The following is a 25299-nucleotide window of genomic DNA, read 5'->3' on the forward strand; positions in this document are numbered from 1 at the left end:
CTATGGCGTCCCCTTCTCTTCCTGCCCCCAATTCTTCCCAGCATCAGGGTCTTTTCCAGTGAGTCAGCTCTTTGCATCAGGTGGCCAAAGTATTGAAGTTTCAGCTTCAGCATCAGACCTTCCAATGAACACCCAGAGCTGATCTCCTTTAGGATGGACTAGTTAGATCTCCTTGCAGTTCAAGGAACTCTTAAGAGCCTTCTCCAATACCACAGTTCAAGAGCATCAATTCTTTGGCGCTCAGCTTTCTTCACCGTCCAACTCTCACATCCATACATGATCATTGGAAAAACAATAGCTTTGACTAGATGGACAGTACTAATTGAAAGTGACAAGAAGTTCTGAAATCTACCCAGTATTTTTTGTTAGATAAAACAAAATGTTTTGCAAAATATAGTTGAAATGAATGGAGTAAAATAAATAAAGCAGGTTGATGATTTATTAATTTTGAACACAATAAATTAGTATACTTGTAAGTGGATGGGCAGCATTATGTTATCTATCTATGGTAGCTTAAGCTCCTCACTTCACTCCAGCAGATATTTCCCTTCCCATCATTTTAGTGGAAGCAATCTGTTTCCTCAGAGAATTTCTCTACTGCCACATGGTCCTGCTGATTCTATACATCATTCTGTCCCATCATCTCAGACACAAGTCTTAATACTTGAGCCAGAATAGTTCAATCATAGTCCCACTGTATCATACCCAGTAAAATGTATAGAAGGAAAAACATGACCTGAGCCTGAACAACTAGAATTCTATCCTGAATTTTTATGAATTGATTTTAGAGATTGTATCAGAATCCAGTCAAAGGAAAAGACATGTCAGTTATTAGATAGGAACACTTATAAAAGTGCCGATAACTAAATAACTAAAAGGGGCTCTAAGTTATCATGGACACAGTGACCAGAGAAAGCAGTGATCACAATTAGGGCCAAAGATACAGAAGAAATACCCTGCAATTATTAACACATATAAACGTATAGGAGGAGCCCAAGAGTTTAAACTAGGACTACTGAAAAAAGGAGGCTTCACTCCACTGGCGCTGGGGTCTGTGAGCTTGCATAACTGTCCTTGGGTCTAAGCTGGGGCCTTGGATGAATGAGCACTGGCAGATGTTACCAATATTTATGTGAGGCAGGTGACAAAGACGGGTTTGCAGGTGTTGGAGAAACTGCAAGCTGGATTGGCTGCTATAATTGGAAAGCCCTGATAGTGCTGGGAAGTGCTATTAGGATGATGCTTATAAGACCAGGAAGCAGTCCAGGAGCCAACAAGGAACAAACAGAAAAGAGTAAGTCCTTCTTCCAGCTCTTCTGTCTCTCTCTGGTGCCCATGATTGGCAGAGTTTAACAGGGGCCAGCTGACACACACAAAAAACGTGGTTTGTAGAGTCTCAGCCTCACAAAGTAGGACAGAGGGGTAAGGTTGGAACTGCTGAGAGAAAAGAACTAAATAACTGGCATGGAGACATAGATGTTTCTTTGGGATTGTGAGATAAGATGAATCTGAAAGTTCACTAAAAAGAAGCTGTCTCTCAACAAGTCCCAGACATCTTAAGCGAGGAGAAGGCTCATTTCAGCCTTTCAGTTTCAAAGGCTCTCCTTGACCAATAAGTTCCCAGTCAGCACACTCAATTAGATGTGATCTGCCTTTCTTTCTTTATAAATATAGAGTGATTCAGAAGATGGAATCCCTCTGTTAGAGACTGTCTTATTCTCAGATATGCATGGCATAGAGAGTTAAGGGAGTCGGGTATACTCTAGTTATAATTTTCCAATAAATCTTATTTTATATTTAAGCTACATGACATTAGCAAAGTATGTGCCAGTGTCATTTCTACAGGACAGTTTGGAAATTATAGATACATACACAAAGTCCATGCCCTGCCACATTAAGGAAGCTTGTCTTCAATAGGGCCCTGAGAGAAGAAAGGAAGAAGAGGTGTTGCAGATTGAAAGTTTATTTCCCTCAAATTCATATGTTGAGGCCCTCATCTCAGATGTGATGGTGTTAGGAGGTGGGGCTTTGGGGAGGTAATTAGATTTAGATTAGGTCATGAGGGTGGAGCACTCCTCCCATGATTAATCCCATCATGGGATTAATGCCCTTATAAGAATAGGAGAGACACCAGGATTTTCTCTCTTTTCCATGTGAGGACACAAGCAACAAGGCAGCCGTATGCAAAATAGGAAGAAGTTTTCAGATGGAACCATTATCAACTGCCACCTTGATACTGGACTTCCCAGCCTCTTAAACTGAGAGAAATAAATGCCTGTTGTTTAAGGTACCCCATCTGTGGTATTATTCTATGGTAGCCAAAGATAAGTCAAGAGGCAAAAAATAATGATAAAAAGAAAGACTCTTCAAGATACCATTTGATCACATGTATATAAAACATGACTCTTTACTGAATTCCACATATGAAGTAAGCATATATGTATATATTTATTTTCTAAACTAGTTTGACTGGGTTTCTGAAAACAGTCTTGACCAAAACAGGGGATTTAAAGCTGAGGACATTAAAATTATTATTATTTTTTTTTTGAAAAGGCAGTTCCAAGTAAAATATTAATGACATTTGTGAAATGTTTCACTGAACAAATTATGACAAGCTTCAACAACTCTTTCTTCTAGACATATGGGTTATTGGACAATAAATGAAGATCAAGGACACAATAGTTATTCATCTTAATTAACCATGTTCCATGTGTCTGCAGTAGACCAAAATGGTAGTATATTTAATCATTAGATTTAAAGCCAAACAGTGAGTGATGAACTGCTTCAACTTGATTCTACATTGAGAACAACCCTCTTTAGAGATAAATTGCCATGGGATATGACAAATTTGAATATAGTAAATCAAGGTGAAACTGCAAATCTTGAACTCCATCTAATTCCTGAATTTTCACTATGTCAATCCTACTCTGGAAGCTAGAACACTGTAGTCTGGAAAGAGGACATAGTTTTGGCCAAACAGAAGCAGGTAGTAAGCCCATCAAAATTCCACATTCACTTCTCAACTTTTGAGAAAGTGGTCTAGCATTCATGCCTTGCTGCTGCTGCTGCTGCTAAGTCGCTTCAGTAGTGTCCGACTCTGTGCGACCCCATAGACGGCAGTCACCTAGTTGGAAATTAACTTTCTCCTGGAAGTTACACAACTCATGCACTGTCTAGTGCCCACACAAACCTTGCAAACAAACAGGCCCATGATATTGTTTAACTGATTGCAAATTGTGCAATAAAATAGCCAAGACAGCAGCTGGGGCTTCCTTTTCTCCTTCCAGATAATAGCCTCTTTTACCTTTTGTCACACTACCAGAAATATCACATATCTAGACCACCCTGTCTATGCCTTGTAGCTGCAGACATGCATCTAAGAAAAAAATATATAAATTGTTGCCAATTGTTATCAATAGCCTCTATTTCAACTAGGTTTGAAAAAAGTCATAAGAAACTTTAAAATATTTCTATAAGAATTTTGCTTCCCCATTATCTGTAATTACTATTTCACATCTCCACGTTCCTCAAATTTCCAAAGTCTGCATTGCTGTAACTCTTGGCTTTTAGCTCTGTTTCTTTTTAGATAAATTAAAAGTTGAAAGATAGAGACTCTTTAATCTTGCCAAAACCAAATATATCAATTTAATTACATCTATCTCTAGTTTCTCTTTTATCTTCCATTTTAATGATGAAATTATCTGATTCCTAAGAAGAGCTGTCTCTTCATCAGCACTGAAACACATGAGTTTTTACCACTCTTCATATAAAAGTGAACAAACAACAAACTCATAACAAGTTGAAAAAAAAAAAATCCTTCTAAAGTTACTTTTATGTCCCCATCTCTCTGCTCCATTTATTCTGAACACAAACTTCTAAACAGAACTCTATAAACACACTATGTCATTCTGTCTAATCTCTTACCCGTCATTTGATCAATCTTTCTATGTTTCAAATTGTATTTCTTAGAAATAAAACTTTAGTGCCAAATTGAAAGCTATGTATATCCTTTTCCCATCCTCATTTTTCCCCAATCTTCTTAGAGGCATCCATTGTCCTGGTATTTTGTGCACCACTTCCTATCCATATAATTTATATTTGCACTTATGCAAATATGCCTATCATACACCCATGCACCCACAAATACGTGGCTTTTTACATATTGTTAAATTTTTCATTTATTATGCATTATTATTGTACATAGTATGTACAACTTTATTAACTTGATTGAATTTTCACATTTTTGTTTTAAAATGTATCCATCTTCGGTAGTCCTAGGACTCAGTTTTCATTTAGTTAACACTGACTTCTTACATATTCTTAAGCCAGTAATTTGTTTTTTAAAGGCTACATATAGTCTAATAATTTGCAAATTTACATTTATATCTTTGACGTTTCCCTGAACTCCACATTGAGACACACATTTATTTTTTTAGTGAACACCTCCTTTTGAATGTGCAATAAGCTTCTCAAACTTCAATTCAGAAATTTTAATGATCTTTCAAGTTTACTTCTCTCTCAGTATTTCTAAACACTGTAAATGGTAACACCATTCTCTCATTTATTCTGGTCAAGTGCCATAAAATCATGGTGGTAGTTTTCCTTAAATGTTTTATTTTTATTAATGGTATTCTATATAATGATAGATTTGTGTCATTATATATTTGTCCAAATCCACAGAATTTACAAAACCAAGAGTGAACAACAACGTAAACTATAGACTTGGGTCATTATGACATGTTAATATAGATTCATCAGTTGTAACAAATGTACTAGTCTGATGGGGGATTATGTTGATAATTGAGGAAGATATGCTTGTATGCCTCCAGGGATATATGGAAAACCTCTGTTATTTCCCCTGATTTTGCTATGAACCTAAACTGTTCTTAAGAAGTTTTTTTTCCCCGAAGATTGAAAGTGAAAGTGAAAGTCGCTCAGTCATGTCTGACTCTTTGCAACCCCCTGGACTCTAGCCTATCAGGCTCCTCTGTTCATGGAATTCTCCAGGCCAGAATATTGGAGTGAGTAGGTGTTCCCTTCTCCAGGGGATCTTCCCAACCCAGGGATAGAACCCAGGTTTCCCCCATCACAGGCAAATTCTTCACCGTCAGAGCAACTAGGGAAGCCCAAGATTAGGCTTAGGGAGATAAATGGTTTAGATTAAAAATAGAAACAAGTGGCAGAACACAAAATTGAAACTTACAAGTAAGTAGCTGCCCCTTTGGAGCAGCACTGTTGGTAGTAAGACATGTAGGTTAGAGAACTGCTGTTTTTCATTATAAGCCCTCCTGTACTAGGAGGAAATCTTTTTCCTGTTAAATCACTTTTACCTGAATCAATGAATGAGTAAATAAATAATGCACACAAAAATATGATATTAACATGTTCAATAGTAGGTAGGCTGTGTAAGAGTCTCCCTGGTCTCAAGACATAACTTTCTATCTTCTGTTATTGTACAGATGCATGTCTTTTTGTCCAAAAAAGTCATATTTTTAAAATGTCTGATTGTGTCACTTCTCTCACCCAGCAGCAATGTCTGGACCCTGCCACTCCTGCCTGTCTTGTGCCATTCCCTATGATCCAGGCACATAACAGACCTGTCTTCTAGACTCAAGGACTTCAGACGGATTTCCAGAGTGACACATCTGCTTTCCCTGCTGTCCCAGCCAACTCCCTATAATTGTAGTCCTCCATATTTCAGCTTAAATACTACTTCCAAAGAAAGGCTGGAAGCAGGATCCATGCTATACTTTCTCAAGGTACCCTGTAATTTTTTCCTTATATCACTTATAGTATTTTTGCTGTTTTGTGTACATAGTCACAAGTACATTAATTTTGATTAACCGTAGTTCTTCATTCATGACACATTTGAAAATTTGGCCCACATATGACTCTTAACTATGTATGTACCTGTTTATACTACAAAACACCCATGAATCTGACAGCAGAATAAATCTGCATTTTCTTTTTAGAATTAATTCTATATCACCTTAGATATATTTATAAGTTCCTACCCCAAGTTTCCCTTAAATTGCCCTCTAGAGACTAGTATGATCCTAAATCATGGTTAGCATTTTTATTTTCTTAATTATACATGGTTTAGTTTTAATCTGGTCTTGTTTTAACTTGATCTTTCTCTTATTCATCATTGTTGTATTGTTAAAATGTATCCATTATATAGTTTATAGCTATAGTTCATTAATGGAGAAGGTGATGGCACCCCACTCCAGTACTCTTGCCTGGAGAATCCTAGGGATAGGGGAGCCTGGTGGGCTGCCGTCTATCGGGTTGCACAGAGTCGGACATGACTGAAGTGACTTAGCAGCAGCATAGTTCATTAATTTTAAATTCTTGGTAATATTTAATGTGTGAACATATCAGAATTTGTGAATTTTTCTTTACATAGGTATTTGTTTTTTCTAGTTATTGGTCTTATCACAAAGATACCATGAAGAAACCTAGCCATATTTTCTGTATGTGTGTTAAGCAGAAATTTAGCTTCCGTGAACTTTGGCCCTTGTAGATACACCCATGAATGTGTTACATGGTTTTTCAAATGTAATTAAGGTTACTAATCAGCTGAGCTTAAGAAGGATATGCTAAATTATGTGTGTGTGTGTCTGATATTACATGTACTTGTCTAAGCAGACATCTTTCTCTGCCTGGTAGCAGAAAATAAAGTCAGGGATTTAAAGTACAAGAAGAATTCAATATGCTGTTGTTGGTTGGAAGATGAGAAGTGATAAGAACATTGAGACTTAGTCATACAACTCCAAAGGGTGACTTAGTAACTAAATTCTGTTAACAACCTGAATGGTCATGGAAATAGAATCCTAAAATGAGCTTCCAGATAAAACCTTTGCATAGCAGTAATTTTATTTTTGTTTATGAGGCCTCAAAAAGAGGACCCAGTTGAAATACATTGTACATGGACCTTTGAGTCACAAAACTGTGAAATAATAAATGGGTGTTTTAAGCTACTGAATTTGTGGTAATATACACAAGAAACAACAGGGAGGTCATATATGCCATAAGTGTTTTTCTTGGAGTATAATCAAACCATGGGTTGCAAAAGGAACATCAGTGATGTTCACCAGTGAATTCTAATGTCTAACTCAGAGCCCAGTTCATTTTAAATATTTAACCCATGTTAGCGGATTAAATGAATTAACAGAAAACTGAAGTCTATACATGTTTAAAAACTTAAAAGGAGAATAGGTTATGAAAGAGAGGACAAGTCAGAAAACTATACATGATGAAAAAATACATTGCAGTATAATAATGTAAGAAACTGATAGCTAATATTTGTGAAAATATAACACATAGAACAAAAAATATAAGTTAAGAATTATCTACAGTGCCAAATTTGTGAAAAATTATGTTAAAAAGTTAGCTGCAAAGACAATTTTCTTAGAATTCAGACCACATTTTCACGATGAAATTATAAGGGGCCAATAAGTTTCCAACATCACCTAAAAGCACTAGATTAATATATAACTCAATTAATAATTCCCATTAATGACCCAGAAGAAGGGATTATCAAGATGTTTTACTAGCAGAAATCATATATCAGAAAATGGCAGAAGTATGGCTAGAAAGTGAAGCCAGAAAGTGAGAGATAAAGAATTATATTTGATACAATTGGAAATTATGGCATTTTAAAAGGAAATGGTTATAATGATAGTTCAGTCCAACAATGCTGTATAGTTTAAATGGACTGTTCCAGAGACTAGAGACCGGACACCATAAAGCCTTTGCATCTAATCCAACCACAAATGAAATCAGGGTAAATTTAATTTGGGCCTGTTTGACTAGTAGTATTTCACAGATCATCTGTCTATGACTTGATGATGAAATGATGATAAATTGGATATAAAGATTGAAAGGGAAATATACTAAGCTTTCTATGACTATTCATTAGCAGGTGAGAGTGGGTTGAACCACTTGAAAACTTTATCCTAAGCTTGTGATTTTTAAAAAGATCAGGTCCTCCCCTATTATGTTCCACACAAAGTAATCTCAACAGCTTGATTTTGTGCAAGAATAATTTCACTGATTGTCTAAACATATCTTAAAATTTTTCCCATTATCTCCTCATTTTACAGTTTGCAGAATTTCCATTTAGTTATATTATTCTAGATCAAGTTTAGAATTTGTTATTTCATATAGTTTTCTATGCTAGTATACAAGTTATATTGACAAATTGATCAAACTCCATTATTTTTACCTTCGTTTGATTGAGTACCTAACATTAAAATCTGATGGTAGCCATGTAATTTATTTAACAACAGCTTTTTCTTTTTTGGCTGCATGAACAAGGGATGTAAGATCTAAATCCAGGGAATTATCTGCAGGCAGGCTACTTTATTTGGTTAAGCTAATATTGCATTACTGGCAAAGCAATAATTAAGCGAAGACTTAACTACTTGATTACTTTGGTTTAGCATGCTTTTAATACTAAAAATTACTTTAATTCATTTTCTCTGCCTTATATATACTGTTTCATGTATAAGTTGTTTTTTTTTTTTTTCTAATTGGATTTATCCACCATTAATACAATGCAATATCACTGGACCGTACCATTGTGTTTTTACATGTAAGAAACTAAGCTTCAAATTTTGCTATACTTAGATCACAATTTTTTTAAAAATCTAAAATTATTCTATTCTTCAGTTTATTCTTTATTAGCTAGCCAGTATTTCTTAAAGAATTCTGGCACTTTAACACAATGTGATATTTTCACAAAGTGTGGATATTAAATATATTAATACATAAATTATTACTGCAGAAATTATGTATGCTTTTAAAACATTCCTTGAATTTCAGTGGAAGGGCTTATTAAAAAAGCCTCAAACTCACTTTAAATATAATCAATTTCATGTGTTATGGCTCACTAATTAGTTATAAAATTTCCCAAACCTACATGAAAATATAAGACAATATTTTGCATAGCTAAAAATCTAACAAGGCAGTATATAATTTACACATGGTAAATTATTCAATGATATTAATATGGATTTCCTTGGTGGCTCAGACAGTAAAACTGCCTACAATGCAGGAGACCCGGTTTCAATCCCTAGGTTGGGAAGATCTCCTGGAGAAGGAAATGGCAGCCCACTCCAGTACTCTTGCCTGGAAAATCCTATGGACGGAGGAGTCAGGTAGGCTACAGTCCATGGGGTCTCAAAGAGTCGGACATGACTGAGTGACTTCACTAATCACTAAATTATTCAATGATATTAATATTTAAGTCTAATGCTAGGTTTTAAGTTTCTGAGGGTAAAGAAACATGTTGTCTATATTATATAACATATAAATATATATTGTCAATATTATATAATATGTATATATATACCACTGTATCAATAAAACCTAATAGTCTACACTTTATACATATTTGTTGAATTAATATATGAGTGAATGTATTGATGAATTCAACACAAAATAGTCATTATCTAAGGCCAGTGTATACAATAAAATTAAAATGTAATGAATTACTACAAAAATAAATAAACAAATAAATCTGCAATAAGCAGATTTTCATAATTATTAGAATGAGGGGTACACAAGCAAGAATCAGTTTTGGAGGCCAGAACTATATCTCTTCTGCTGGAGAACAGTTTGATAGACCATCTCTATTAAAGCACAAGTTCAATAAATTTAAAGCTATTAGAATTTAAAGGGTTCAAAACAACACTATTAATCATTAGTACGTTTGTTTTGTTGTTTTTTTTTTTTTTCCTGCAAGAGTAAAAGTTATTTTGAAAGAGAGTAGATTAAACCAAGGATAGATGATATTGATTATCTCAGCAATTTTCACTATTTAAAATAATAAGTTGCTGTCATAGATAAATATTTGAATGGTTAGAATTCAAAAAGTTTTGCAATAGCATCTTCAAAAGAAGAATAGCAGAGATATGCTCTTAGATATTACATGAATTCAATAAATCTTAAAGAATGGTATTTATTTGAAAAAAAAAAAGAGTGAATCTTAAACCTTACTGGAAATAACACATTGGAAAATCAATTAGAGATGGATTCTAGAATTAAGGTAAAAATAATAAAATTAAAATTTTAGAAATTATTGTAGGTCAAAATCCTCTAGACTTTGAGATGGGCACACATTTCTTAAATGGAACACACACAGAAAAATCACTAATCACCAAAGAAATGATTGGCAGATTAGTTTTTATGAGATTAAAAAATTATATTAAAAGATACTTTTAAGAGATTCAAAAGGCAAACCCCCCAAAGGGAGAAAATATGTGTCATACATGTATCCCTAGAAGAACTCCTATTCAATAAATCCTACAAATTAAGAAGAAAAACTAAACATTTTTTAAAGAAATGAATGAAAACTTGAGCAGGCTTTTAACAAAAGAAGATATCCAAATGGCCAATAAGCTTATGAAAAAGTGTTCAATGTTATAAATCTTCAGGAAAACACTAATTAAAACCACAACTTGGGGGTAAGGAAGAAGGGATAAATTGGGAGATTGGGATTGACATATATATACTATATATATATATATATATATATATATATATAATAGATAACTAATAAGAGCCTACTGTATAGCACAGGGAACTGAACTCTACTCAATACTCTGTAATGGCTTATATGGGAAAAGAAGTCTAAGGAAGATTGGATATATGTATATGTATAATTGATTTACCTTGCTATATAGCTGAAACTAACACAACATCGTAAATCATCTACAATCCATTTTTTTTTTTTAACCCACGAGATAATGTTACACAGCCAATTGTTACAACTTAAACTCACAATACTGATTTGAGGCACTTAAATGGATCAACAGTGCTCTCATACATGTCTGGTGGTATTGTAAATTTGTACAACAATTTTATAAAACTATTGGCAGTGTCTTCTATAGCTAAATATTTGCATACCACATAACCAAGCAATTCAGTCATATACACGAATTTTCATTAAGTACAATTTACAATATCTAAAAACTAAAGACAATAACCATCAACTGTGTAACAGGAAAGTGAAAGTCACTCAGTCATGTCCAACTCTTTGCGACCCCATGGACTGTACAGTCCATGAAATTCTCCAGGCCAGAATACTGGAGTGGGTAGCCTTTCCCTTCTCCAGGTGATCTTCCCAACCCAGGGATTGAACCCAGGTCTCCCGCATTGCAGGCAGATTCTATACCAGCTGAGCCACAAGGGAAGCCCTTGTGTAACAGGAAATTTATGTTACAGTCATGTAATGAACTACTCTAAGCAACAAAATAGAAAATACTACTCTTTCAAGCAATAAAATACAGAAATCTCATAGACTCATGCTGAGCAAAAGAGCCCCAAACAGTAAATGCTCTATACTACATTGTTTCATGTGTAAAATGCATAAAATAAGTTGAAACATCTACAGTGAGAGAACTCAGAATAGTGGCTACATTTGAGGGTATGTAAAGACTGAGGGACAGGCACAGGAGAGACTTCTAGGGATAGAGGTAACATTCTATACTAAGATCTTGGTGCTGGTTACCCTGGTGTGTTCACTTTCTAAAAAACCGCTAGCCTGAAAACTTAAGATTTATCACTTTATTATATATATTTTCACTCCAATGAAAAGTTTACCAAAATTATTAATAAGTGACCAAATAAAAAATATCATGTGCAAAGATCTATAATCAGTTCTTAGAGTTAGATCAAACCAGTAGATGGCTACAATATTCAGTTCAATAATTAATGTCCAAATAGCTGATCGTATTAACCAGTATTGATGCTGTCCTTCGAAGTAATCAGCTATAGTTCATAAATCAGACAATTTGTAAAACTTTTCTTTCTTAATTTTCCCTTCTTGGTTATAATATTGCAAGACTTATAATCCAAATTTGTCAGTTCCCTTTCAATTTTGCAGAAATGAAGCAGTATTAATGGAGATCCAAAGACTCTTGAATCAATATTTATTCTGTGAGATAATTTTTTTTAACATAACGAAAAATTCTATTAAAACAAATCCACTCTTTAGCACTTAACTGACACCAGTATATATTTTAAGTTTATATAACTCTTTCCTAGTGGAAATAAAACTTGTAAATTTTATAGAATATTTATCATGGGGCATACATTAAGGCAAACACTTTCTACAGTTATCTCCTTTAAAATTTACACCACTCTGTAATGCAATTTTACTATTTTGTTTTATTTATAGATAAGGAACTGAGTTTTAAAGATGATACCTCTGCCAGATGCTAGGGCTTGGATTCAAACCCAAGCTGTCACTGCAGAAGCTCAGGCACATAACCATTTAGCTCAGTGCTGAGGAACTAAACCTTAGAGGTGTCAGCCTTACTTAATTCCAGAGATGGTAGCAGTTAGAGATCAATTGTAGCATCTTGATGCTGTCTTTACATGGGTTCTCTTCCCTCTCTCTGCTTTTTATGTGATCCCAGAGGCTTCCCTTATTGAAATATGGGCTTGATTTTCTCCCTGATAAGTTTATTGTACTAAGCTCTTTTGGAGCTGTATTCTCTGATACCACCTTCCATTAGAAGACGTTCCATTATGGGCACCTCCCTATTTTTGAAAATGTAATGGTTCTTTAACAAAATACTTGATCGATGAACCTGCTTGTGGAAAGGCATTGCTAGTGTCCTTGACGTACACTGATGCTTTTCTCTTTGCTTCTACAGATGTTGCTTTAAAGCTCAATGTAGTTATGTCTTTTGAACAACATATATCATTCATAGTTAGAAGATTGTATCATCCACCATTTAAGAATTGTTTAGTCTCTAATGTCTTAGAATGAGAAGATTTATGCATTGTTTGCTTCCTAAACTTTAGGCTGATAATGCTTGACAAATATTTAAAATGCTGAAGGTATTACATGCTGAAGAGTTAGTGTTAGCACTGGGTGTTTTGATTGCTTGTCTGTTTACATATCAGTGAAGACACCAGTCTGTCTTTATCTCTCATAAAGTGTAATGTTGAGACTGGAAATAGACATGCCAAATATAGGAAGGGCAAATAATCTTTTCTCTTTTTATTTTGCAGCTAGAATAGTGGACATGGCATCTCAGCAGTTGTAAAAATTAAAATGATTAAAGGTTTGGGTATATCTCAAACATTTTATCCCACATCCCACTCCCACTGCCATTCTACAACAATTTGCAAAAACATTGGTGCATCTTTTTTTTAAATTGGAGACAATTTGATTTTTATTGTTAAAAATTTCCTTTAAACATACTTACTTATATATTTCCATATTTGCTCTGCCTTTGTAACTAGAATACAATATCCTCAAAAATGGAAACTGTACTTTTTTATCTCTCAGTAATTTCTAATTTAGTTTAGTCATGTGGTGAATGATATTAATTAACATGGCAGGTGCATAATATGACCTTGTGTGAGAGCCTATGTAGTGATCACAGCTGCTCCTTCATGTGTATCTGTGGCTTCTTCTTCAACCTTGAAGCACTCTCAATTCACATTTGGTGGAATTGCTACTGACACATACTTCAAGCAATGACCCAGCCAAGCAATCTGTCCTGGGGAGTAAGATATGCCAGCAAGTCAGTGACTCACAGTTTTAGAGAATTTAAGATGACTTAGCACCAGAAATCTGGACAGCAAAGGAAGCAGTTTGAATTGAGGTTGTCTCATAGGAGGTGACAGGGACTTAGCTTCTGGTTTAGGTGTTGAATAGGACAGGTGAGTGAGAGTTGAGGAGAAAGGGAGCATAAAGAGGAAAATAATCTTATTTCAATCATAAAAGGCACATAAAATTAAAAGACATTCACTAATTGGAAGAAAAGCTATGACAAGCCTAGACAGTGTATTAAAAAGTAGAGACATCACTTTGTCAACAAAGGCCCATATAGACAAAGCAATGGTTTTCTGGTAGTCATGTACGGATGTGAAAGTTGGACCACAAAGAAGGCTGAGTGCCAAAAAATTGATGCTTTTGAACTATGGTATTGGAGAAAACTCTTGGGAGTCCCTGGGACAGTAAAGATATCAAACCAGTCAATCCTAAGGGAAATCAACCCTGAGTATTCATGGGAAGAACTGAAGCTAAAGCTGAAAACTCCAATTCTTTGGATACCTGGACTCACTGGAAAAGACCCTGATGCTGGGAAAGATTGAGGGCAGGATGAGAAGGGGAGGACAGAGGATGAGATGCTTGATGGCATCAGTGACTTAATGGACATGAATTTAAGGAGACTCCAGGAAATAATGAAGGACAGGGAAGCCTGGTATGCTGCAGTCTATGGGGTTGCAAAGAGTAGGACATGACTTAGTGAGTGAACAACAATATTAGAAAGGCACATGAGGAAAATCATACAGATAATGACATAAGCATAGGGATCATGCCTGGAAGAGTAAGATCATAAGAGGGGCAGACGAACAGTGACAGGGAAAAGGTAGAGACTGTTATGAGAATGCGATGCCAGCTGAGAATCAAATCACAATGAGGTTACCCTGACATTATTCCATGAGTGCTGGCATAGCTCCTCAAAATCTTTCAAATAAGAATTAGGACAGACAGTACAATGAAGAAGGGCTGAGCCTAAATGCTAAAGCCAAGTGTTTCCAGCCCTACAGAAACTGATTCAGAGACCAGGAAAGTGATGGTGCTGAATGAAGGGAACAATAATTATATTTTATTTTTCTTAAGAATATTTTATTTTCCAAAGCTAAATAAGTTCTAAGAAGAAAAATCTTAGAGAAAGATTAAGTGTAGAAATTGTCCATATATTCATTTTACTTTGATGACAGTCTCATTACTTGGCTAGATGAAAAGTTGCCTTCTTGTTTCTTATCTATTGACATATTATCTGGTGTTAAAGTCAGGGTGCATTCAAGACAATGCTTTATTACCATTATCTTTAATACGTCCTCACCATTTCACCTACCATCCTGAAAACCTGATGGTGCATCTGAGTCAGATATCGATCATCAAACCACACTTGCTAGATTAAAGAGTGATGACAATCCCAAACTTACTGTAGTATTTTAAGGTTTTTCATAATTCATGGGATTAGATACACTAAGGATTTTGCTCTGAAGCCTACTTAAGACACATGCCCTACAAATTATTCTTTTAATACTTTCAACATTTTGACTGCAAGTTTAAACACACTTTTTTAATATAACAAGTACTAGAATTTTTGAAATGCAAATTTCAAAAAATGCTTCATGCTTCTTGTCTGGAAGACTGGTACAATTTATTAATTACTTTGATTAATTTGTAATATTTAATTATATCAATAGCTATAATCAAATGCCTGCCTTATTATTTCTATTCATCAAGCAATCATTGACAATAATGTAACAGGTGTAATATTTCATATTTCTGTTACAAGTTTAATTAAGTGACAAGTCTGTACCTCCCAATTTCACTAAATAAAACAAAGATGTGACCTTACATAGCAGTGTCAAAACTGTAGGAGTTGATGAGCAACACGCTTAAGATCGTCATGTTCAATTAATTTCTAAATTACACAGAATTGTTTGAAAAATAACTAATTTAATAAATGATTTTATCCTAATTAACAAAAGTGTATTCTGAAGTCCCCCTACTGAATACATTTCTCCTGTTTGAATCAGCAGTTCATTAGCAAAAAAGTAATACATACCATAAACGTGATTATTGTAAATCTTATATGTTTTACATCAAATTAGTAAATACTATAATTCTAAATCAGGGCATATAACAAATTTAAATAATTGTGTGATTTTGACTAAATATTGAATATGTATCTATCAAAACAGTACCATATTTTAGAAGGATCAGAAGCAACTAGAACTTCCACCAGAGAATTTTAATCATCCCTGATACACAGGGAATTCTGGTCAGAAAGATGTGTTTAATGTAACTAGGAGCAAAGTTTAATAACCTTGGCCTGGTTGCCTAGTAGTGGTATAGTCAAATAAGAGAAAAAAAATGTTCATGTATTCATAGACTGAACCCTCTTAAATTCTTTTTCTAATATAAGGGTCTCTAAGATTTGACAGAAATCCAGTTGCATTTTTTTGAAGTCATTTACTTTGCCTTTTTGCATAACCTTATTCAACTAATCTTTTTTGTCTATGTATACAACCATAGATACTTTAGCAACTGCAGTCTAGTTACCAACTATGGGTGATTTACTTTTGCAATGGATATGAACCACTTATTATGAGTCATGCTGGCTGATGGGCTTCCCAGGTGGTGCTAATGGTAAAGAACTCGCCTGCCAATGCAGGAGATGCAAAAGACAGGTTCAATCCCTGTTGGGAAGATCCCCTGGAGAAGGAAATGGCAATTTACTCCAGTATTCTTGCCTGGAGAATCTCATGGATAGAGGAGCCTGGTGGGCCAAAGTCTATGGGATTGCAAAGAATTGGACACAACTGAAGTGACTGAGCATGCATGCATGCATGCTGATGGATAGCCTAGTTTTGTGAGCTAATTTCCCTGATGGCAACTGGAAATATAATAAATTACTCCACCCCTTAACTATAGGTAATTAAGACATTGCAAAATTCTGACTGATGGAATTCACCAGTCTGATTTTTCTGAATGAGTTCAAGGATATAGACTTACAATAGCACAGATTACAATAACTAGAGATTCAATAAAGTAATAATGCACTTGATTTACCTTTTTATGTAATGCATACAGACATTTCTGAATTGCTATTTGTAAAAGTCTACAAACAAAATGGGAGAAGGAACTGGCAACCCACTCCAGTATTCTTGCCTTGAGAATCCCATGGACAGAGAAGCCTGGCAGGCTACAGTCCATGGGGTCGCAATGTTATAGCCACGCGTTCCCGGAAACAAGCTCACTCAGAAGGACAATGCAGATAGTGAAGTGCAGTTTATTACACCAGCGGGCCCAAGGCAGAGTATCCTCTTAGCCAAGGACCCCGACCAGCATTTGTGAAGATCTTTTATACCCCATGTGTACGTGTCTGAACCCACCACCCAATTTCCTTGTGACTTACATAAACAAAGGAAAGGTAAATACAATCACAATAACCCCACCATTCATGTGTTATGTGTTCAAACAGTCAATAATCAGTAAGCCTGAGGTTACATTTCAAACAGTCAATAATCAATAAGCCCGAGGTTACAGAAAAAATTTATGACATGTCCGGAGGTAGGGGGATCAGTGTATGTTTTCTCTTAGGTGATGAGTAACCTGGATACAATCTTCAAGATTCCCCTGTCCGGAGGGGGTCTTATCCTTCTATTGTCGTTTCCACAGGCACTAAGCACAGAGTTCAGAGTCCATTAGAGAAGTGGCCAAACATCATCAGCACGAGCAGGCCTAAGATGGAGTCCAGGCCCTATGAATTCCTTCTTCAGCAACAGTCAGACACGACCTAGTGACTAAACCACCACCACCACCACCACCACCACCACCACCACAAACAAAATGACCCAAACTCTCAATCAGTTTCACTTTTTTAGAAAGCTACAAATGTGCATTAAAAAATTTGGTTTTCAATGCCATATTTGTGAGCATGAAGGAGGGACTGTAATATTTAGGAATGCTACTAGAAGTTGCAGTATTCAGAATTACTTCACAATTATAAATAGGTTGCCTAAGGTAGCCATCTGGCTTATTTTAATGGTATGAGTCACTATGTCTCTAGGGAATTCTCAAGGTTAGGAGTTTTCAGAAACATGCTGAAAGAAAGAGAATCTTAAAAAAGGAAAAATTCACAGCTTGAGTCTATGGTTCTCAAACTTTAGTGAGCATGAAAATGCCCTGGAGGGTTTTAAACAGACATTTCTTGATCCTATCTCCAAGAGTTTCTTTCTCAGTATCTCTGAAATGGAGGCTGATAGTTTGCATCTCTAATAAGTTCCCAAGTAACATTATGCTGTTGTGCCTGACTACTCTCTGAGAACTACCTGGCTTAAGCAAATCAAGCTTCATTCTGTTCTGGAACATGGAACAATAACAACAAAAAAGAGCTTTAAAGAAATCAATCATTTATAATGTACAAATAAATAAAAGCCATATTTGGGATAACTTAGGGGCTGCACACACTCCAGTACTCTTGCCTGGAAAATCCCTTGGACGGTGGAGGCTGGTGGGCTGCAGTCCATGGGGTCGCTAAGAGTCGGGCATGACTGAGCGACTTCACTTTCACTTTTCACTTCGATGCATTGGAGAAGGAAATGGCAACCCACTCCAGTGTTCTTGCCTGGAGAATCCCAGGGAAGGGGGAGCCTGGTGGGCTGCCATCTATGAGGTCTCACAGAGTCGGACACGACTGACGTGACTTAGCAGCAGCAGCAGCAGCAGGGGCTGCACAGGTTGGAATCAAGATTGCTGGGAGAAATATCAATAACCTCAGATATGCAAATGACAACACCCATATGTCAGACAGTGAAGAGGAACTGAAGTGCCTCTTGATGAGAATGAAAGACGAGAGTGAAAAAGTTGGCTTAAAACTCAGCATTCAAAAACTAAGGTCATTGGCATTCCATCCCATTGCTTCATGGCAAATAGGTGGGGAAATAATGGAGACAGTGAGACTTTATTTTCTTGGACTCCAAAATCACTGCTGATGGTGACTGCGGCCATGAAATTAAAAGACACTTGCTCCTTGGAAGAAAAGCTGTGACAAACCTAGATAGTATATTAAAGAACAGAGACATTACTTTGCTGACAAAGGTCCAAATAGTCAAAGCTCTGGTTTTTCCAGTAGTCATGTATGGATGTGAGAGTTGGACCATAAAGAAACCTGAGCACCAAAGAATTGATGCTTCTGAACTGTGGTGTTGGAGAAGACTCTTGAGAGTCCCTTGGACTGCAAGGAGATCAAACCAGTACAGTCTTGAATATTCATTGGAAGGATTGATGCTAAAGTTAAAAGCACCAATACTTTGGCCACCTGATGTGAAGAACCAACTCCTTGGAGAAGACCCTGATGCTGGGCAAGATTGAAGACAGTAGGAGAAGGGGACGATAGAGGATGAGATGGTTGGATGGCATCACCGACTCCATGAATGTAAGTTTGACCAAGCTCTGGGAGTTGGTGATGGACAGCGAAACCCGGTGTGCTGCAGTCCATGGGGTTGCAAAGAGTGGGACACGACCAAGCAACTGAACTGAACTGAGGGGCCAGACAACCGTGCCTAAGTGTGTGTGTGTGTGTGTGTGTGTGTGTGTGTGTGTGTGCACGCTCGCATGCCTGTGCACGTGTGTGCATGTTAGGTTGCTCCTTATGTGACCTTTGGGGTTGACTCTTTGTGACCCCATGGACCATAGCCTGCCAGGTTCCTCTTTGAGATTTCCCAGGCAAGAATACTGGAGTGGGTTGCCATATCCTCCTGTAGGGGATCTTCCTGACCCAGGGATTGAACCTGCGTCTCTTAGGTCTCCTGCATTGGCAGGTGAGTTCTTTAACACTAGTGCCACTCTATTGACACAATTACCCTTTTTCTTTAATACCAGTGATTTTTCTAATCTGGAACGATCTGCTTCTTTTCAAAAGGTGATGGGCATTAACATATACTGCTGGAAATTCAGTAGGAATAGCCCTTACAAAATGCATCTCTACTTTAAACTGATATTTTTGAAAGGCAAATTTCTACCAGTGTTTACATAAAATACTTCTTTTAATATAAAAAAGCATAACTTTCTGAAGTGGGATAATTTTAAACCAAGAAAAAATTATGTAGTTTAAGTATGGACTAATCCTTCTCAAAATCTATTTGGAATCAGCAGGAATTTTAACTTGACTGTAATTATTTCATTGATTTGACAGAGGTTCCCACAGCTATGTATCTTGGTCCCCATATGGGCTTCTCAACAATCCCAGTAAGCTACTAAACACCTGTTTGGAAGAGGAAAACACATACTATATTGTAGGAAGTAACATGCATTGTACAATGCCCTATAATCTAAAACCTCAGTGTTGTGAAATGTGTTTTAAATTTCCTTCTTCTTTCATTTTCTCCCTCTCTATTCATCTTTCTTATTACCCTACCTCTCCTTTCTCAAACAGAAAGATGAAAACCCTCTACCACATAGTTGCACTAGACATTTCTTTAATTATCTGTCCTTGCCACTTCCCTGTTTTCTTTCATTATCCTATTCTCATCTTTGTCTTTTCCAGCGACCAGCAGCTGTCTCTGACAAGTGTAGCAGTTTATCATACTTTCATGAGTGGGGCAGTCAACCAGTAAAGGCAATTAAGACTCTATCTTGATATTTATCTCTATACATCCACCTTTAATGTATTTCCCAAGGGACTACTGACTTACGAGATTGTGGGAGTCTGTGAAAACATATCTATATTTACATCCATATAGATATATTTTCAGAATATACTGTGTATGTTTGTGTGTGTGTTCATGTATCTGGGTGCTAAGTAGCTAACACCTCATTATCTGCATTGTTAAAGTTGCCAATTTCTTCTTTATACTTAGTTTCTTCCAAAGAATTAAGATCATTTTATTAAAATACTTTACTTGGTAAATGAATCAGATATCAGATTTATTTGCATTTGTTCTGACATTATTCTTTATGCTAGAAGATTGATTCTTGAAGAGCAATAACAGATGAATGAGACCTTCTGCCACAACTCTTCATATTTCAGTGTCCCCTTTTACTAGGTTGGATATCTGTTCTGTTTTCCTACTTTCTTCGTCCTTTCTTTCTTATTCAGACATGCATTACTTAATACTGCAAGTGTGGTCAGCAGAAGGCAACTACTGGCCTTACCTGGCAGTTTGTTATGAATACAGAATTCCAGAACTTCTCAAAGACAGTAAATTAGAATCTGAATTTCAACAAAATTCTCAGGTAACTTCTGTAAGTATGATGTGTGAGGAGCACTAACTCATTATATCATCTATCAGTAACCATCAACAGGTACCCCGCAGGTCACACATAGCACACAGATGTGCTATTCACTTTTAATTGTATTTTAAACTGTTCTAATTATTTGGGAACATAAGAGATTTAGGAGAAATCATGTTAGAACATGGATCCCCAATTCTATTAGTTAAAATATTTGACTGACTTAGACACTCATTTCCACATGGAAAAAAATCTGTTTAAATAGTTGAACTTGCTTCTATTTAAATGGCTATAAAATGTATAAGAAGCCCAGTCATATTTGAATTTCAAGTAAACAAAGAACACTCTTAAAATAATCATATGCCCAATATTACATGTGACATGCTCATATAAAAAAAAAGGTATTCATTTTCAATTAAAATTCAAATTTGATATTCTGTTTCATTTTTCTTAAATATAGCAGTCCTAGAAGGAAAGTTATGACCAACCTAGACAGCATATTGAAAAGCAGAGACATTACTTTGTCAACAAAGGTCTGTCTAGTCAAAGCTATGGTTTTTCCAATGGTCATGTATGGATGTGAGTTGGACTATAAAGAAAGATGAGCACAGAAGAATTGATGCTTTTGAACTGTGGTGTTGGAGAAGACTTTTGAGAGTCCCTTGGACTACAAGGAGATCCAATCAATCCATCCTAAAGGAGATCAATCCTGGGTGTTCATTGGAACGACTGATGTTGAAGCTGAAACTCCAATACTTTGGCCACCTCATGCGAAGAGTTGACTCATTGGAAAAGACCCTGATGCTGGGATAGATTGAGGGCAGGAGGAGAAGGGGACGACAGAGGATGAGATGGTTGGATGGCATCACTGACTCGATGGACATGGGTTTGGGTAGACTCCGGGAGTTGGTGATGGACAGAGAGGCCTGGCGTGCTGCAATTCATGGGGTCGCAAAGGGTCGGACACGACTGAGCGACTGAACTGAACTGAATTGGAGAAGACTCTTGAGAGGCCCTTGGACTGCAAGGATATCCAACCATTCCATCCTGAAGGAAATCAGTCCTGAATATCTAGTGGAAGGTCTGGTGCTGAAGCTGAAACTCCAATACTTTGGCCACACGATGCGAAGAACTGACTCATTTGAAAAGACCCTGACACTGGGAAAGCTTGAAGGCAAGAGGAGAAGGGGACAACAGAGAATGAGATGGCTGTATGGCATCACAGTCTCAATGGACATGAGTTTGAGTAATCTCTGGGACTTGTTGCTGGACAGGGAGGTCTGGCATGCTGCAGTCCATGGGGTCGCTAAGATTCAGAAACAATTGAGGGACTGAAATGAATTGAGAACTTCATTCTTGGTCTCCCTGGTGACTTTTATTTTATTATAGTGATTTCACCAAGAAATATATGTTGGTTTTTTTTTTTTTCATACAGAAGCATTCTCAAACTAAAAAAAAATAGGAACCTATTTGAGTTGGTCCTGAATTCAGATCACATTATATTACAAGCATTCCAATATTTTGTATTAAGGAAATGGAGCTACATAGGAGCTACAGAGTCTTCATTCCATGTGAATTTTTAAATAATGGGTTTCTTGACATCTCTGAATATTTTATTCCAAATTTCCTTCATTCTTTCTCTCAAATTATTTTGGAAATGCCATTCACCTTTTCACATTTTGTTTTTCTTCACAATAACTTTACACGGTTGTTGTTATTTAGTCACCAAGTTGTCCTTGATTCTTTGTGACCCCATGGACTGTAAGCCTGCCAGGCTCCTATGTCCATTGGATTTCCCAGGTAAGAATATTGGAGTGGGTTGCCATTTCCTTATCCAGGGGATCTTTCTGACACAGGCATCAAACCCACAACTCCTACATTGGCAGGTGAATTCCCTATCACTGAGCCACCAGGGAGATTGCTTTAATGTGCATTATGTATTTTAAAGTTCAAAACCCACAAATGTAAGAAAATATTAAAATCCCATTTTACAACTGAGTAGACTAAGCTGTGAAGTAATTTTTCCTATGACTTGTGTACTAACAATTTACCACCTTAACCCCAAACCTTAGTACATTGCCTCACGATAATAAATACTCAAGTAGTACCTGTTAAATTAATCATGCTACAGCAGTGCCTCAAATTAAAGGTTTTCTAATTAAAATGTGTATTCCTTTTCATTCACTCATTAATTTAATTTAACATTTATTAAATAGAACTCAAAGAGGTCTCATGACATAGGTCAAAGTTACATATGCAAGATTCAACCAGACAGAGGTAGTATTTAAACCCATATGAGTATATGCCATCATTTAAGATGATTCTGTTAAAAGAGATGAGCAGAGGAACAAAAGTATGATTTCACAAAGTGAGGGAAATGAAGTCACTTAAGGATACTGAGTAGAACATAAACTAAGAGCAAATCATAAAGGTAGAGATATAACTAAGAGACAAAAATCTATAAAATACAGTTTTATGTGGCAGTCTTTTTGAGTGTGATAGAAACAGATAGAAAATCTAGAAGCTTTTCACCAAGTAGGTCACTGGTAGCCTGTGATAGGAACAGACACTGGAATCTAGAAAATGTAGACCACATGTTAGAGAAACTTGATAATTAGTTGATACAAAAAATAGATCAGTAATTTAACAGATAGTAGGATTCAGAAAATTGGGAACTATTAGTTATTTTTGTTTCTTTTTACTTTTTGATGGTACTTATTTGTAAGCCAAGAAAATACATTGTTTGTAGTATCCATTTGACTAAATAATTCCTCTATAATACCCAATAGCTTATAAGGACAACTGAATTTTTTAGTTATTTGATGAGATTCTTTCATAGTAAAATATGGCAAACAATATATGATCTCAACAGCAGTAGGTATAATGAAGAAATTGTTGTAGATTTGTGTATTTCAGACATAAAAAGATAGCATAACCAAACCATTACAGTAAACACAGTCAAGTAGTGAATATTATAAAAGAAACCGTAAAATCACATATTATGTACACAGACTGATATTGATGACATATAAAGAGTACTAATAAGTAAATAAAACAATCTTTCAAAAATAGGTAAAGGACATAGGCAGATAATTTTTAAAAGATTTCGTTTAAAAATGTGAAGATATATAGCTTTTTCATAACCAAAAATATATAAGATTAAATGAGAAATATCTTATTTCTATAATCAAAATATTAATGATTTATTTTAAGAAATATTTAATTTCATTTCCAATTATTTTGAAAAAAGAAAAACTATTTATCTGTCATTCCTTCTTCCATGATAAAGAAATTAATCTTTTCCTGCACAAAGAATCTCATAATAATCATTATCATACACTTAGTAGAAGGAAAATTCACATTTTCTTTTTTTTTTCATTTGCAGGAAAATTTAACTATGAGTGAATTTTTCTCAAAATTTTCTTCATCCACATCATACCCTCAAAAATATCTATAAAGAGTACTGGGCATGGCTGTTCATCACAATTTTATGTGTTCTAATACGGTTAAGTAAAATATGAAATGTTCACACTTTGAAATGTCTCCACTATATTCACTATATTTAACATATATATGTATGCATTAGGAAAATACACTATAGGAATACATCAATTTATAAAGATGACATGGATATATTTATTGACATGGAAATAGGACCACAGTATTTTGTATTGTGGGTGAAAAATCTTCAAAGCAATATGTACATTATTATTCCTTTTCTCTAAAAAAACATATGCTAGAAAATATATTTGAAAACAACACATACAAAATCACTAACAATTATTATTTTTAAGTGTGGTACTATTATAAGCATTTTTATATTCATCTATTTGGTGTGAATTTTCATCAATAAGAGGTTTGCTTTGTTTTGTTGTTTTCAAAGAATATGAGCAAATTAACCTACTATTCTTTGGAGGAAAAAAGAATTAACTTCTTAGGTCATTTTTATGATATATTCGTTGGTATCTTCTTTTTTCTATGATGAAATAAGCAAAAACGAAAACGTACTATTACCTCTACAATTCATTCAGAACAATCTGCATCCATTAAAGTTTTGAGTTGGAGTTTGTATGAAGAGGAGTAGTTGTACTACTATGTCCTCTCTTACCTTTGTTAAAAGACTAGTTCATCTATGCGGTTGAATTTTTGTTGTTAGAAATACGGAGGTTAATATCATTGTAATTAATCATTTCCAACAGAGTTAAAAATAGGTATGAAAAAAACTAACCCAGTACTGATTTTCTTTGAAGGTTTGATCCTACATCTGCCTGAGATTATTTTCATAAAATTTATAAAAAATTAATTTAAAAATACTTTTTACAGTAACAGTCAATAAACTGTCACATTTTTGTTTGAAGTCATGTAGAATGTTATACTAACATTTCAAAATTAATGGACTTTCAGCAGTGTTATTATGGACAGTTCTAAAGCAAAGCTGTCATATTAAGTATCATTGGCAAATCATTTAAAAAATGTATTTAGAAGGTTTACAGCAAGGCATCTCCCTGTGTCAAATG

The sequence above is a fragment of the Giraffa tippelskirchi genome, chromosome 5 (assembly GCF_054371585.1).
Source record: "Giraffa tippelskirchi isolate mGirTip1 chromosome 5, T2T-mGirTip1v1.2.pri, whole genome shotgun sequence".
In the NCBI taxonomy this organism is placed as follows: domain Eukaryota; kingdom Metazoa; phylum Chordata; class Mammalia; order Artiodactyla; family Giraffidae; genus Giraffa; species Giraffa tippelskirchi.